Source organism: Sarcophilus harrisii, chromosome 3, assembly GCF_902635505.1.
Source record: "Sarcophilus harrisii chromosome 3, mSarHar1.11, whole genome shotgun sequence".
Classification (NCBI taxonomy): domain Eukaryota; kingdom Metazoa; phylum Chordata; class Mammalia; order Dasyuromorphia; family Dasyuridae; genus Sarcophilus; species Sarcophilus harrisii.
Genome location: NC_045428.1, coordinates 452,692,783 through 452,710,278, shown reverse-complemented (window position 1 = coordinate 452,710,278; position 17,496 = coordinate 452,692,783). Strand labels below are relative to the sequence as shown.

Here is a 17,496-nt window from a genome sequence, read left to right as displayed (position 1 = left end):
GTTTTTCTGCAGTGTCTCCTATACTGATTCTTCTTATCTTTGCCAAATTGTTGAATGTATCATTGATCATTTCTATTACTATGAGAAGATAAAGGACTTGTTGGGGACCTTCAGTGAAATAAATATTTCTATAAGCTCCCAGCTCCACCAGTTTCTATAGATAATGGGTTTTTTCAAATAAGAAGATTGAAGTCTTCTTGCAGAAAAAAAGGCATTGGTTCTCAACTCCTATAATGGAGAGAGTTGAACAGGAAATACTTGTTATCCAGTTCAGGTTTTGCTTTCCATACCTCCCATGTTCTGTTATCCTGATACTCTGCTATTCATTCACTCCCTTTCCCCAAAGGCATCATTTTATCCTAGCCTCAAATATGTAGAGATGGAAAAGTTTATTTATTCCAACTTCCTTATTTTGTAAATGATGAAACCAAAGCTTAAGGGAGTTAAATGACTTGCCTAGCATCACACAAGCAGTAAGCATCAGAAGTGGGATTTAAATACAGGACTGCCTACTCCCTTCAAAATCACTGTTCTTTCCATTATACCATGTTGCCTTATGTATCTGTTGTTCTCTTCACCCAGCTGTCTTGTATTCTTCAGTGGATTGTTTTGGGAGCAGCTAAATTTCCTGGCATGAGACATTATATTTCCTCATGTTACTCCTCCATTCCAATATAGTTAATGAGGGTAAGACTCTCCTTGTTTGAATTTGTTTCTATGTAACAGTCAGTGAGGTTGCATCAGATGTGGATACATGTGAGCTACCACTTCAGGATATGATAGCATAACTCTAAAGTCAGTATTCAGTGTGGAGATTCAATTCAATTAGGGTAGGCAAAGAAATAGTCAAACTCTAGTGAGTTAGTCCAAGAGCAGTCTTATTCAAAGTGATGCACCCTGGGAAATATCCAGTCTATGACTTAAACCCATTCCTGCTTAAATTCCCAGATCTGTTTTTGCTGCTTCTTGTTTGGACATTTGCCCTTTTCCCTACTTCCCTTTTTTCCCTGTCATGAAGCAAAATTATTAAAGTCATTCAGCAAAACACTCTTTTTAATTATCAGTCATGTCACTTATTATAGCACTCTCCTTAAGTAAGTAATGAGTAAGAAAATTTTGGCTTGGTCAATGGGGATGATCCAGGATTGGAACTGTAGGAATAATGGACTTTAAGCCAAGAACACAGTCAGTTCTTCATATTGGCCAGAAAACCTTTCTGGAGGCTGGAACAAGCTATCCCGGGGCTTGGAAATATGTTTTAACTTTTGCCAGAACTAGTTTATTTCTCACTGGGAATCCTTCAACTACATCCAAAGGTCTGTGGGTTCCATTAGAAGCTGCAACTAAGAATGAATTTTGAGGTTTAGGAATATAGCTTCTTGGGAAAGTCTCTTTCAACCTCTATTTGAGGTTGTCTCATAAGAGGTTACTTGGTTTCATAACTTTTGAGTATGTTTGATGCAGACTGACAGGAGTTGAAATTTTATTGATTTTATTGATACTTTTATTGATTTATTTTTAAAAATGATTTTGATAGTTTTGCTGATCATATCATGCTTAAATGTTTATTAAAATAAGAATGAAGAAAACTGAATCATAAGGAACCAAGACAAAGATTCAAAAACTGGTATCCAGGAGTCAGGACACAGAGATTCGAATTAGTATCATGAGCATGATCACTGCTGGTAAGTGTAATTTTCTTGTTTAGAATTCCAGTCTGTTGATAGTTCTTGTGTTCAGTTGAGTGCTGTCTGTCATTTTTCAGTGCTACTGATTCCCTTCATCTGTGCCAGCAGTAGACTTAGAAGGCAGAATCGACTATAGTCACAAAAATGGAACAAACAGGTGATTCATAAGTTGATACTTCATGACGTCAGGAAATCAATAAAACCCAAAGGCAGAAAAACTCTGTAGGTATTCTAGCTTCTTGTCTCTTATTTAGCTGGGCTTATTATCATTATATTAAGCATAAAGTATTTTATAGTAGTTGTTATTCACAGTGATATCACAGTGATATAGTAGTGATTTAAGAAAATCAGGGATATCAATGAGTTTAACATTGGGAAGGAATCTGATGCTACTTCCTTTTGCCAATTTATGCGAGTTATAGTGTTATCTACTTGAATTTATATTCATGGAGCTGTGTCATATTTGTATGTTCTTAGAAGAAGGGACAATTCCTCGGAAAAGGACCTGCTAGTCTTGGTCTATCCTTGGGCATATAGAGAAATTCGAAGAGCTACTATCATTAAAGGAAGTTGACTTTAGAAAAGACCAAATTAAGCCTTTAAATGGAGAATTGTTCTAAGGAAGTACCAGTTTCTTTCTTTCTACAAGATAAAAAAGGAAGAACTAAAAACCCTAGTAGAGAGAGGTTTTGGAATTCTGTACCCAAAAGGATAGAAATGGGATTCTACTGAGGATGACTGATTACAAATTTCATTAAGATCCATTGAACGTGGAGCTGATAAACAATAATTCTGTTGCCTAAACAAATTCAGGACCTTTGACAGCTCCACACTGCTATTTTAGGGTGCCAATAGGCAAGTGAGACCAAGGTTGTCTGTTAAGACTGATCATGGATGTTAGGTATTGATTAGCACAACCTTGTCAAATGAGAAGCATAAGTTATATTCATTTTAAGGGAATGTCTAATCCTATAAATTATAGCTCTAGTATCCAAAACTGAACCTATCTCTATTCAGTACTCTTAATCCCTCAACTTCTCTGACTTGAATTTATAGGCTTTCCCCTGAAATATAGCTATATCAGAAATTACTTTACCTTCCACCCTATCTTCATTCTTGCCACAACACTTTTTTCTCTCTTCTCTCTCTGTCTCTCTCTGTCTCTTTCTCTCTCTGTATCTCTGTCTCTTTTTCTCTGTCTGCCTCTGTCTATTTGTCTCTGAAAAAATTCCAGAAGGAAGAAGTGTGTCATAATGGACAGAGTATTGAACCTTGAGTCAGGAAGATGTGAATTTGAATCAATCATTAGTGACATGACTCCAGGAAATAATTTTATCTTTTCAGCCTTTGTTTCTCCACATGTAAAATGAAGCATAACTCAGAGGATAATTATACTGGTAGTATTTGCCTCGCAGGGTTGTTGTAATTAATAGATGAGATAATACAAGTGTTTTGAGAACCTTAAAATGCTACACAAAGATGAATCTGTCTTCAAATTCCAGATTTAAATCTGGAAGCGACCCCAGAAGTCATTTCATACATTATTTTACAAATGAGGAAATTGAGGTCAGAGACTTTAGGTGACTCACTCCAAGTCATAACCAGGACTTTAACCCAGGTCTCTGCCTCGAAATCCATTATTTTTCTCCAATGTGCCACACTGGGTATTCATCAAGGCACAGTCACACAGTTTGAATGAGAATGCTTGTTAAGTATATTACCTCTTCTGTGGAGTGATTACTTAAGAAACTCATAACTAATTACTAATATAATCCCAATATCATAGTTACTCCAAGGTAACCTTCATTGGATGACTCAACACCTGACTATAATGATAAGGAATGAAAGACTAAAATTTTGGTACATACTAGCATAACCTTTGCATGTTTTCTGTGAATTGTTAATAGGATATTACTATAAACAACTAAAATCCTCCTTCACATTCCCTCTACCATGAGTTGTCTTAACTTTCTATGATGAAACTTGAGATGAAAAATGTACTAGCTCCTCAGGAGAAAAGTTTGAGGACTTCTCATAATGGGCAAGATTCACAATATCAAACACACACACACATCCAATAGGACAGTAATCCAGTTGTATTCCTAAAGTTCTCTAGAAAAAATATTTCAGAATCTCTAATACTAACTTTATAATCTCTGCAGAATTCTTTAAGTTTTTTCTTAGGTCTAAACTATATTTGGATACTTAAAATTCACATATATTATTAAGCCATGGTTTTATATGTTTGGAGAATACTGTGAGGAAAAATGTAATTTAGCAGAAAAGAAAATCATACTTTTTTTCCTTACAGAGGTTTTATGTAAATATTATATATATATATATATATATATATAATGCACAATACACATTATTACAATATTCTATCTATTCATGAAACCTTCAAAAACTCCATTCTTTGGTTAAAAATCTCAGAGAAGAGAAAGTTCAAGGTATATTTATATTTATTTTCCTTCAGATATTTTTTCATCTTCTAAATCTATTCTCTTTTACCTTAATTCTATATCTTATTACATCCTGGATGGATATGGAGTGCAGCTAGTTAACTGCTATATTTCTTAAATTACTTTTTTTCAGTCTCTCCTTCACACTTAGCAATCCCAAATCATTTTTAACTTGTGCCCATTATATTTTTTCAGTCTATTTATTTTACATAGGAAAATTCAAAAGAACGATCATTCCCAGTATTTTAAGGGCATCTTTAGTAAAAAAAAAAAAAAAAAAGAATCATCCTTGCCTGTTCCCCCTTTGCTTGGTTTTATGGTTTTATATGTTTGTGATCTCTGAGTGTTTGCTGGAGAAAGATGCTTGACTTGAATCAACTGAGTTGCAGAACAGAAAAAGGAGGAGGCATAGGTGGAACATGGTGGATGATGAAGTGCCAGGGGAAAGGTGGAGAGGCCAATTCTTTGTAGAAATGATTTTTAGGGCAGTTGCCAAATGAAGGGTGGGGAAGGTGAAGAGTGAGGGGTGGAGAAAGAAATGGCCATATTCTGAATATTTTATATCATTGCCTTTAGGTTAAGTCCAGAGTTATAGGAAAATTCAGAGAAACCTTCTGGACTTTCTGCCTGTTTCTATTTATTTGTTTCTCCTTTTGAATGCTTTTTTATGGGGATGCCATAAAAACACTCATTAGGCAGTGTTGATTTTCATTAATGTTGATTCACCAAGAGCTTAATCAATCTTCTGTGACCAATGACCCCATTCCCATAGGAGAAGAAAGCTGTTTAACAAATTAGCTTTACAGATTGTAGGTAAGGCATACAGATGTGAGGTAGTCTGTGCAGCAAGAATAGGATGTGGATTAGTAGTTTAATATGCACAGAAACAATAGCACTTCCTGGTTACCAAAATACATCATTAGAAAGCAGCTGTCTTTCTTCTTCCAGCAGTACCTTATCTTCTTCACTGACTCTTTCCTGTTGTTTGCTTTTACCCTCTACAAAGTGTCTTCTTTGCAAATGCTTGTAGGCTGGAGAGCATTTTGCTTGACAGAGATGTCACATAGATCTAAATGACAGAAGAAAGGGGACAACAGGGAAGTAAACCAGTGCTAAACTGGTATATAGTTAATCACATTTATTAGTCTATAAAATGCTATTTACAGCAATTGTTTCCAAAGTGGGATCAGAGAGCCCCACTTTGGGATTATAGGACTGAAATCAGAAGACTGGAAGACAGAATGTCTCCTACTTTAACTATGATAGCCAAATGTGGAATTATTCTCCAAGTATGTCTAACTAGTGGTACATCTTTTCCTTCACCTCCCTTTCAGTTTTCCTATTCAATCCCTTTTCTCTGGTGGACAATCTCTCAACTTCATCTCAACCTCGTTAGGGCAGTTATGACCTAACTGAATTCCTACCCAGGAGCTGTCCATATTCCACTGGGAAAATTCATTTTCTAGCTCCTTCCTCATTCCTTCCTCCCAGGTCACCTTGTGGCTGTTACAGAGGCCCTCCTGGGACTCTTCACTTAGAGCCAGTGACCACTGAGTAAGAAACTTGTCTTCTCCCTCTTTTCATTTTGTGTGGCACAGAGAGTCTCATAGAATGTGCAGGCAAGGATGGATTGTGATTTGGATTTTAAATAGCATTATATTACCTTGACTCCCACCAAACCATCCATATTCAAAAATTATAATAAAGGATTATATCATCCATTCAGTCACCTAAACTCTCAGGATTTCATAGTCATTTTCAATTCCTCCTTTCCCCTTACTCCCCAAACACATATTCAATCAGTTGCCAAAATTTGTGGATTCCACCTCTTGAACTTCTTTTTTTCTCTTCAATGTGGTCACCTCTGTAATTCAGGTCTTTACCATTCCTTTCTTTGACTAATTATGACTAGATGAGACAGTGCATAGAGTTCAATGCTTGCTCTAGACACTATCAGTGTGATGCTGGATAAGTCATTTGACTTCCATTTACCTTAGTTTTCTCATCTGTCATCTGTTAAATGTACCTATCTTCCAGGTTTGTAGTGAGGATAAAATAAGATAATATGTGTAAGCACTTTGTAAATTTTAAAACATTATATAAATACTAACTCTTATTATTTGTAGTATTACAAAAGATTCCTAATCGGTCTTTATCTTATCCCTGCATATTTTTTATTTTTGCATAAGTGTTAGTGTACAGCACAATATATATAATATATAATAGTAATACATGTATATCATTTATAAATAAATAATATAAAGTAATTATGTGTACAGACTCAAAATATTCTCTGTTGATGGAGGCTGAGATCTTATTAAAAATTGAGTTGATTAATTTACAGGGACCCAGGGAAGTCTCCTTGAACAAAATATCTCCCTTGTCCAGGTACTATAATTCTTGAGATTCTACCATTTATAGAATATGGGTTAAAGTTTAACCCCTTGGGGAATGTTTGTTTAAAATGGAAATATTCTTGATACTTAAAATGCAAAATCCATTCAGGAGAGATAACTCATTTAGTTATTGACACTTTTGTATGGATTAGTTCATTAAGATGATAAGGAAGCAGATAGATGCTGAAGTAGATAGAGCACAGAGCCAGATATCTGGAAGAACAAAATTCAGATTCTTCTTCATACATTATTTGTGTGATTCTGAGCACATTCTTTGACCTCTTCTGCCTTAGTTTATTCATCTATAAAAGGGGGGTAATAATAGCACTTTTCTTTCAGGGTTATTTTGATAATCAGATGAGATAATATTTGCAAAGCACTTTGCAAATTTTAAAGCACTATTATCAATGCTAGTTATTCTATATACTTGATTAAAGAGAAGAGTTTGGATGCCTGGGGATGGCAGGGGGAGAGACATTTGGCTGAACGTATTTGAGTTGATGTTTAAGTTTCTTTTATAGCAAATATATGATGAAGCAACTCAGATTGCATTGCTCAAAACAACATGGGACACCACCTCAAAAAATAGAGCATTTTTATTTCCAAAAGGTTTCCTCTGTTATTATCTCACTTTCTTTTAATCCTCATAATTTGAGGGAGGAACAGGGGTTATTATCCTCATTTTATAGAGAGGGCAAATGAGGGCCAGATAGATTTTAAGGAACCTGACCAAGGCCAAGTTAATCAGTCACAGAACAGAGATATCTATCTTTATTATCTATTGTTATAACCAAGGGGATGAGGAAAGCATCATTTGCTTTGAAGGTTCCTTTTTTTGAAGGATAATAATAGTGGGGACTGGTCTATGTGTGGGTGAGGAGGGGCTTGTAGTAAGCCCTCTTTCCAGTTTCTTTCCTTTTCCTCTCTGCTTCTCATGAAAACTTTCTGCCTTATTCTAGTGGGGGCAAGTTGGGAGTAACAGTTGTTGATCTCTCTCTTCTTAAAGTCCCCCACCCCCTTCCCAAAGAAAAAAAGTCAGTGGATCTGGATGCAAATTCACTTCTGGCACATTTCTTCTATCACCTTGGACAAGTTAACATTCCAGAGCTTCAGTTTTAGTAAAAGGATGGGGTTGAACTGGATGACATCTAAAGGCTTCCTTTTGTGGATCTGAATTTCTGCTCTAAATCTAAGCATATTTAACATGATCCTAGAACCTAGGATTCCAAGTCCTAGAACTTCTGCCTGCTTGTGTGAAGACAAGTTCTTCCCTATGCTCATTTTTATCATTCTCCTAATAAAGGACAAATCCCTGTGGTTGGCACTTAAAGCTGGTCTTTGAAATACCCCTTCTCCCTCTCTCCCACAATGGCTACCTAGGATGCCCTGAATGGTGTGGAGATCTTGAAGCACAGCACAATAGTGTATAATCCTCTAAGAGGTAAAGTTCTTTTTTTTTCAATTTGCTTCTTCAGGAAGACAAAAAATTTCCTTCCTTCTGCCTGTGTCCCCAAATGACCAGGGTTATACAACAGGGAGCCTTCTCTCTTACATTCCACCTCCTGCTACAACAACCTGCAGTGGAGTCACATGTCAGAAATCAGGTCATTGCTGTCATATCTGCAGCCATACAGCAGCCGGAGTCAATCACAGGCTGGCTGCAGAATCCACTAAAAAAAGCAATTTAGAGGACAGGTATGGGGTGCAGGTACTTCCAACCACTAATTGTTCCAATAATTTACACACACACACACATACACACACACGCACACACACACACACACACACACACACACACACATTTATCAGAGAGGACTCAGGAAGGCCAAACACTGTTTGACTGCTCATCCTGTGTTAATTTTTCTTTGGGTCTGTGGGAACTCCATCCCTGATTGTATCCTCAGCTGCCTCTTCAAGATATAAGAAAAGTAATTAGAAAAAGAGGGGAACAATAAATGTGTTGAATGAGTGAATAAATTCATCAGTTGAATCTTCTCCTGGATGTAATACTCAATTCCTTAGATGATCTGGGTCTCTACAATGAGAATGTCCCCCTAAAACAAGAACTCTAAGCAGGTGAATAATGCTGTACCTTCACATGTTTTCCAAAATGCTTTCCCCCATCCCCAGTCAAGTCACTAGGCAGAGCTTGGCAATCCATTGTTCCCACTCACTTCAAAGCACTTTATGGGTATTCAATGAACTTTATGTGGCCCAATGATTGTGAAAGAGGGAGAGGAACGGTTTAATATCCCCATGAATTCTTATTTTAAATTATTGATTGTCCTTTGTTTTTGAAGAGGACCAATGACATCATAGGAGTGATGTCTTGACTAAAATTATGATAAGAAACAGGGGAACCTGTAGAATCCATTCCTCAGTGGGACTAGGGGCATATAGATACTGTATGATCTTGAGATTCAAGAAGATCAGAGAGAAGTTTCTAGTTACTACTGATCCTTAGTTGTGTCACTCATACTGACTTGACTAATAGTAAAGAAATGAGGAATGAGGGAGGTGTCTTATGGGAATGGATGCTTTGGATCTGAGAGAAAGTCACAATGGAAGGAAACTATGGAGACATAGGCTAGGAGCAAGAGGCAGGGACTCTTGACTTTGTGATATAGGGAAAAGAAGCAACTTTTTCAGTGTTCCAAATCACTATTGATCAGAGAAATGCAAATTAAGACAATTTACCACTACACACCTGTCAAATTGGCTAAGATGACAGGAAAGAATAATGATGAATGTTGGAGGGGAAACTGGGACACTGATGCATTGTTGGTGGAGTTGTGAACAAATCCAACCATTCTGGAGAGCAGTCTGGAACTATGCCCCAAAAGTTATCAAATTGTGCATACCCTTTGATCTGGCAGTGCTACTACTGGGCTTATACCCCAAGGAGATACTAAAGAAGGGAAAGGGACCTGTATGTGCCAAAATATTTGTGACAGCCCTGTTTGTAGTGGCTAGAAACTGGAAACTGAATGGATGCCCATCAATTGGAGAATGACTGAATACATTATGATATATGAATGCTATGGAATACTATTGTTCTGTAAGAAATGACCAGCAGGATGATTTCAGAGAGGCCTGGAGAGACTTACATGAACTGATGCTAAGTGAAATGAGCAGAACCAGGAGATCATTATACACTTCAACAATGATACTGTATGAGGATGTATTCTGATGGAAGTGGATTTCTTTGACAAAGAGACCTAACTGAGTTTCAATTGATCAACGATGGACAGAAGCAGCTACACCCAAAGAAAGAACATTGGGAAATGAATGTAAACTGTTTGCATTTTTGTTTTTCTTCCCAGGTAATTCTCCCTGTGCAACAAGAGAAGTGTTTGGTTCTGCACACATATATTGTATCTAGGCCATACTGTGACATATTTAACATGTATAGGACTGCTTGCCATCTAGGGGAGGGGGTGGAGGGAGAGAGGGGAAAAATCGGAACCGAAGTGAGTGCAAGGGATAATGTTGTCAAAAACTACCCTGGTGTGGGTTCTGTCAATAAAATGTTATAATTATTAAAAAAAAAAAAGCAACTTTTTCATTAGAGGTTGAATTGGCAAATATATATGACTGGTAGATTTTGCTTTTGGGCACCAGTCAGAACTAGAGATGAAATGGGAGAGCTATCTGCTTTGATAATGTCAGATAAGTAAAACTTCCTAAGAAGGCAGAAAGCAGAATGGTGAAATAGAAGGTGTAAAGTCCCAGGCTAGCTCCCTGGAGGCCTCAGAGTCAGCCAGAGTCAGGATAAGCAAGAGTCCTTGGTCTTTAGGGGGAGTAGTGAAGGAAATGGATAAAATTGCCAGGAGTTTTGCCAAGAATCTAGAGTTCAGAATCTCCACACTTTTCTCTCCATCCTATGGCCAAGTGAGTTTGGCTCGACTCACTCCACCCCCTAATCCCTCCTAAGATTATCTGTATACACCAAAAGATTGAGCCAGCACAGAATAGTGGTGAGAAGGGCCATTTTCCCAAGCATATGCTAATAGAGTTATTGTCAAATAGGTAATTAGCCTAAGTGCTCCTTGTCTGATTCAAGCCCACCTTTTAAGAGTTTCAGCCCTTTACAGGAAGGGATCACTGATGGATCTAGAATCAAAGTGTCTGGACTCATACCCCAAGTTTGTACCTACTAATTGACTAGCTAAGTCCCTTAACATCTCTGAGCCTCAGTATCCTCATCTGTAAATGGAAAAGGAGTAGATGACCTCTAAGGTATCTTTTAGTTCTAGGGTCACGATCTTTTGACCTAAAAGGAAGTAGCTTTGGAAACCACATGGAGAACTCCTCTACAGAGTTTGGGCAAATGGAAGGATGAGCTTTCCCATATTATAGCTGGTGAATTAATGGTATAGAAGTAAGTTGATAGAACTGAGGCTTACATGAGAAAACTATATATTATACTGGGGTTGCAGGCAAGATTCCAGAGAGCTTCTATAAGTGGAAATTCTAGCCAGCCAATTAAAAATAGTCATGACTAGAACTAGAACTGAATGAATTGCAAGAAGCAAGCCCCACCACTTCCTCCTACCCATGCACATTGCCAAGGATTTCTATCCTTTTCTTCTTAGAGCCCATAAGTTTCACTAAAAGTAATGAGCAGTGCAGGTACATTGACCTGTCTTGGAATCAGGTATACACTAGGAGCTAGATTCAGAACTTGACATTTCCCACACATCAGGAAGCTGCTCCCCAAAACAATGACTTTAGGCTGTAGCCATCTCTCCAACAGGATGAGGCAGTGACCTCAAGGTGAAAGTCCCCATATCCCATTACCAATCCAATTACCTGCCACTTGCAGGTTAGATGGGAATTGCCAGACCGGAACTCACCAATGGATCATTTAGTTTTGTGTCTTCTTTCTGACAATTCTTGGGGCCAGGTGCCTCACTCAAATGCCTCTTACTTTCATACTGCAGATAGACCAATATGCCTTTCTTTTAAGTGAAAGAATAGTACTTAAGATGGAAAATGGTGGTTTGGGGGAAAGTTAAAGGCAAAGAAAATAATTTTCTTAACATTTTAACTAAGTCTGGGCACCGTCCACAGCCCCACTATTCAGGTAGGTTTTGAAAAAAATGAATGAAAATCACTGAGTAATATTCAAATAATATTTGAATCAAATATTATTATTTGGATTAGCAGAATCAAATATTGTGTTTTCTTTTTTAATTCCTAGCATTGGATTTACATTCTTTCTTACTAGAAAAGAGCTTAAAGGTTTTCAGCAATCCACTAGTGGGTGGAAGTTCAAGGGAAGCTGACTTTGGCCTATTATAAAGAAGAAGTTATAATTAGAGTTACCTGTAAATGGAATGGACCACCTCAGGAGATGGCATGTTTCCTGTTACTAAAGATCTTTGAGAGGCTAAATGAACACCTATCAAGAAGGTAGTAGAGATGAGATGCATGTTTCAGCAAAGGTTGAACAGATGACTTCTGAGGTCCCTTCCAATGCAAAGACTCTCTGAAATAAGCTTCTTTGTCTTTCCCAAATGAAAAGGAAAATGAATCTTGGTGTTAGCAATGGAAAGATAAAGATAAAAATCGATATTTTCTTAATAGTGTGAAGGAGAATCAAGGATTCTAACCTAGGCATAGAGACTTTTAATTTAATTTTATTGTTTTGATTTTTTGAGAACTGTATGTTAGCAATTAATTGATTTCCTTTGTAATTCTAACTATTTTATTTTAGGAATTTAAAAACATTATACAGAAGTAGTCCATAGGTTTCACTAGCCAAAGAATTCCGTGGCACACAAAACATTTAAGAACCTCTGGAATAAGGGGATAATATAAAGAGTTAAGAGTCCATTTCTTTGGATAATAGCTTCTCTTTTACTTCTTCCCAACTCCCTTTGAATACAAAGAATAGGTGGCTAGGTGGGGAGTTTGATTTGGGTACAGGGAAAGTCATTCTGCTCCCAAAGTATCTCTGCCATCATCTGTCACAATGATTGAGATTCCACAATCAGGAAAACAACTTTGGGCCTGAAAAGATTTTTTATTTTTAAGAGTCCTATATTTAATATGCAGGCAATCTTGGGGAAAGGACCACCTAAAAAGCCTACACAGCAGTCAAGAAGCATTTATTTATGAAGTATTTATACACAGGATTGATTGTAAACTTGGATGAAGATAAGAGGGCAAAATCCTGCAGAAAGGGGATCCTGGGATCAGGAACAGGGATGATTATAGAACAAAGAAAACTTTGTAGTTTAAATTTTAGTTTAAGGACACTCCTAACCATGAGCTTATCTGCAGTTATTTTCTTTCAAGGTAACTTATGAGTATGAGATCCCATAAGCACTTGATGATGGTGAATTATTCAAATCCTTCTTTATACTAGTTCCTGGAAACACTGCTGCTACCCCCAAAATAATTTTTGCCCTGTGTGTGGGATAGTCATCATTTCTTATGTGACTACCATGAAGAGACATAACTTAGGATATTTAGGTGAAAAGTCAGTATTTGGAGGTGGGAGAGACCTCTGAGGTCACCTAATGCAAAACCCAAGTTTATGGATATGGAAACTGAAGTATGGTGGGAGAAGCCATTTATTTACTAAGAACAATAAACATTTTAAAGTACAAGCTTAAACACATACACACATATGAATACATACATGTATGATATATATTGTATTTCATATTCTATACTGGATCTATTCTATTGTGTATGCCATATTAATATTCAATAAGTATATTAGTTTAAACAGCTTATAAGTAGTTGAGATGATATGAGAAGTTAAGGATTTATTTTTTCTTCATTATATTCAGGTAAGACATGCAAACTCTATTGAGGCTGAAAACTGTGTAATTGGTCCATATTGGAGTGAAGGAAACTTCTTATCAAAGCCAATTGGCAACTACTCCACAGCTTGAAGTTCTTGGAGAGGGGCATGCAAGAATTAAATGCTTGCCTTAGATCATTAAACCATCATCTGTCACAAAGAAGACTTGAATATCAATTATCCTCACTCCAAGGCTATATCTCTATTTATTACTCCATCCTGTCTCTTATACTTATAAGAGTATACTTATATTCTTATCATCTCTTAAGTAATTTGTGTCAATTATTAAAAGAGAGGCAGAAAGAAGAGAGAGCTGGTCTAGAAGTTAGTAAGATTTAGAGGCATATCCTTCCTCTCCTGTGAAATGTGATTCCTGAGCCAATCACTTAACCCCTCAAAACTTCAAGCAGTTTACCCTAAGACTACAAGGTCATCATTGGTTACTGATCTGCCTTGGTTGGCTGGGGTTACTTACCATGACCTGTCTTAGTTATTTCTAGGCTAAAAAAAGTTAAAGGTGAAAACAAGAAATGACTTTTTGGCTCTTTTAGAAGAGGCATGAACCCATGGATCCAGGAACAACAGAGTAAAAGAGTAAACCAATTAATCCCTCAATAAACAATTATTAAATATCTACTATATGATAAGTACTGGAAATACAAAAGGAGGGAAAAGACAATTGCTGCTAGATATTTGAAATGTCAATAGAGCAGAAACATCAAATATTGTTGGTTACATATGATAACCTTTCTGAGGGATGAGTTAAGATATAGTTGGGGACTATTTAACAAAATAAATAAAAAATATAATAAAAAACACAGATAATATTAAATTTTAAAACTAAGTCAATATGGAGTCCATAGGGATTCCTAAGTATGGGTTATGTCCCCTATTTCTATTTGAGTTTGACACTATTGCATTACAGGATGTAATGCTGGAGAAACTCAGGCAAGAAGGAGAATAAAGGTCTTGGATATTTTAATAGTGGAGAAGTTGGACTGGTGATAGCCAGCCAGCTTGGATGCAACTCTTGTCTCAAAGCATCCAGCAATGAGCAAGTAATTCCAGGGACTTTTATAGGGCTCCAGCAATCAGGGAAATAAAGGCAAGGGGAGGGGCAGAGCACTGGTTGAGTGGAAATTCCAGGAAAGATCATAATTCTGTTCTGACAGGTTGGGGGTAAGGAGGAAAGATCATAAATTCTGATAAGAAGGTGATTGAGTAGGAGTCAGGGAATCTGGGCCAGAAAGATAGAAAGTGCCACCTAGAGATTTGAGATAAACCATCTGGAGTTTTATGACTCTTTGGAATGATAGAGTGGCCAGAGCTCCACAGCCCTAATTATCTCAGTCCTGATGGCCAGAAACAGGGGGTTGCCACCAGGGAAACTGAGGCAGAATGATTCAGGGAAACTGAGGTATTACAATTCAGGGAAACTGTGGCATAACAAGGATAGGTATAAAAGAAGAAAGGGTTCTTTAAAAGCTTCTCCTCAAAAATGATATGTCATGGTTGATAAGGAAAGCTCAATCTGGATAAGAGTAGGATATGAGGACTGGTTTAAAAAAAAGGAAAGGAAAAAAAGGAAGGAGAAGGAGAAAGAGAAGAAGGAGAATTAGGAGAAGGAGGAGAAGAAGAACATTTACTAACTATTTACCATATGCTACCCTGTGCTAACCCTGCTGATATAAAGAAAGGCAAAGAATAGTGTTTATCTCAAGTAGCTCATTATCTAATGGAAGAGAAAAAATGAAAATAATTATGTGCAAATATGTTCTATACAGGATAGATAGGACAACAACAAAAAAGGTGAAAATACAATGTTGTGTTCCATACTCAGTCCCCACAGTCTCTCTGGATGCAAATGGCTCTCTCCATCACAAGACCATTGGAAGTGGCCTGAATCACCTCACTGCGGAAAAGAGCCACATCCATCAGAATTGATCATTGTATAATCTTGTTGCCATATATAATGACCCCCTGATCCTGCTCATTTCACTCAGCATCAATTCATGTAAGTCTCTCCAGGATTTTCTGAAATCATTCTGCTGATCATTTCTTATAGAAAAATAATATTCTATAATATTCATAAACCATAACTTGTTCAACTATTCTCCAACTGATATAGCATTCACTCAGTTTCCAGTTCAGAAGGAACTAAAATTAAGGGAAGTCAGGAAAGCTTCCTGGAGAAGGTACTATCAGTTGAGAGTTGAAGAAAACTGGAGAATCCAAGACGAGAAGATGAGGAGATGCAAAATTCCAGGGATGGGGGACAGTGAGCTCCAGGACCAGCAAGGAGGTCAGGTATTGGACCAAAACTCTGCATATTGGAGGGCATAAGATATAAGCCTGGAAAGGTAGAGAGACAGGTAATAAAGGGCTTTGGAATACCAAACAGAATTTTTGGATTTGATTTTGAAATATATTTCATTAGGAGTAGAAGTAGATTAGAACACCAAAGAAAATGTAGATTTCTCAGTGAACTAGGAGGGGCTAAGAATAGGTTGGATTCTTCCCACAGAAGTATATTACTCCTGTGCAATTCAAACATTTACCACATCGGTATGCTTTGCAATAAAGTAGTTTTTGATATTTTAGAAAGATTAGCCTGAGAATTGACTGCTAGCAGGACTTACTAGGAGGAAGGATTCAAGAGGTAAGGGGGAAGGCTACATTCCTGACATAATAGATGCAAGGAAAACCTCCAGTGATGAAGGAAAGGAGCCTGCTGTGCTATATCTAGGAATGTAGATCTGAGGCCCACAGCTCTGCTGAGGGCCGGCCCAAGCTGTGAACTAAGGACAGAAGTGCTACTCCTGGTTTGGGTTGCGGTTTTTTTTAAGTAGGCAAAATTCCTTTTGAGCCTTGTGCTGTGTTTTTAGATGTGCCAGATCTTGGGGAGGTATCTAAGTTCAGGGAGTATGGAAGCAAAGTGTTGGAGGGGAGAGGGGAGTGAACAGCTAGTCAGAGCTTCTGAGGCTATAAAGGCTTTAGAAAGGAAAGCAGTAACTAAACTTTGGATAAGCAGACTTCCTCCTTCTTCACACACACACACACACAGACACACACACACACAGAATTACTATTCCCCTTTAGCAGGCCCATAGGGATTCAGACTGACCATCTATCACTTGTGATCGAGCTGTCAGAGTCACAGGCTTTCTGGAATCCTGATCGCAGGTATTCTGATATCTGAATTCTCGCTTCTCTTCCCACTGTCGCTGCTGCATCTCTCCTGGGATGTTCTTCCGCACCCACTGTAGTTGATAGTTCTCCCTGGGGGAAAACATCTCTGGCTCACCCAAGATGATGAGGCTCCCTGCTTCTGGCAGCCGACTTCATAGAATTGACTAATTTACCCACCTGAATATTACTACTTAATTGACTGAACCTACTGAAAACAAACCTAGGCTGATCGATAGAGAAATAATTTTGCAAATTGTGGGCATAAATCTTTAGAGATCTGTGTGCACTACCATTTATTAAAGAACCGAAAAGGTAAATCAATTTTCTTTATTAAAACACAATCACTTCATCTATTATTAGTTTAGACAGAAGTAGCGGGGCAGAGTGAAAGGGGGGTGGGACTAGAATTTTTTTTTTAATCATAAGGCACTTGTTCATTTAAGAAGGAGCAAAAGATGAACAGAACATAATGGAACTGTAAGAACCCCTTAGTTTCATGTATGGAAGAGGAACTGGTACATGTTTGTGTTTGGGAGAAGTGGGTTGGTGTAGTTAGGGAGATATTATGGAAGGAATGAGTACCTAGAGGCAGCAAAGAAAGGGAATAAAAAAGTACATTTCAAATATTTAGATGCCCTATAATCTATTGAAATCTCATAAATCAATCAGCAAGCATTTATTAAATGATGGCAATTATTAGTCTTATGCCAAGAATTGGAGAAACAAGGACAATAGTGACATGGTCCCTGCCCTCAAGGAATTTAGATACCTGTAAGTTGGTAACATCAATCAATCAAGAAACATTTATTAGTGAGGCTGTTTGATAGCTAAATAGAGGCATGGAATCAGGAAGACCTGAGCTCAAATCCTGATTTAGATATTTACTAGCTGAGTGACCCGACAAGTCATTTAACATTTCTCTGCTCAGTTTCCTCCCAAGGTTG

General features: G+C 37.5%; 1 long non-coding RNA gene across 1 annotated transcript; it reads right to left on the bottom strand.

Moving 5' to 3' along the window:
* Positions 1-1,517: 1,517 nt before the first annotated feature.
* LOC116422487 lies at positions 1,518-16,638 on the bottom strand. The gene is made up of 4 exons (XR_004233169.1): positions 16,488-16,638; positions 5,105-5,219; positions 2,785-2,907; positions 1,518-1,818 (listed from the first exon to the last, which is right to left on the bottom strand). It is a non-coding gene; the product is annotated as an uncharacterized LOC116422487 (long non-coding RNA).
* Positions 16,639-17,496: the final 858 nt, after the last annotated feature.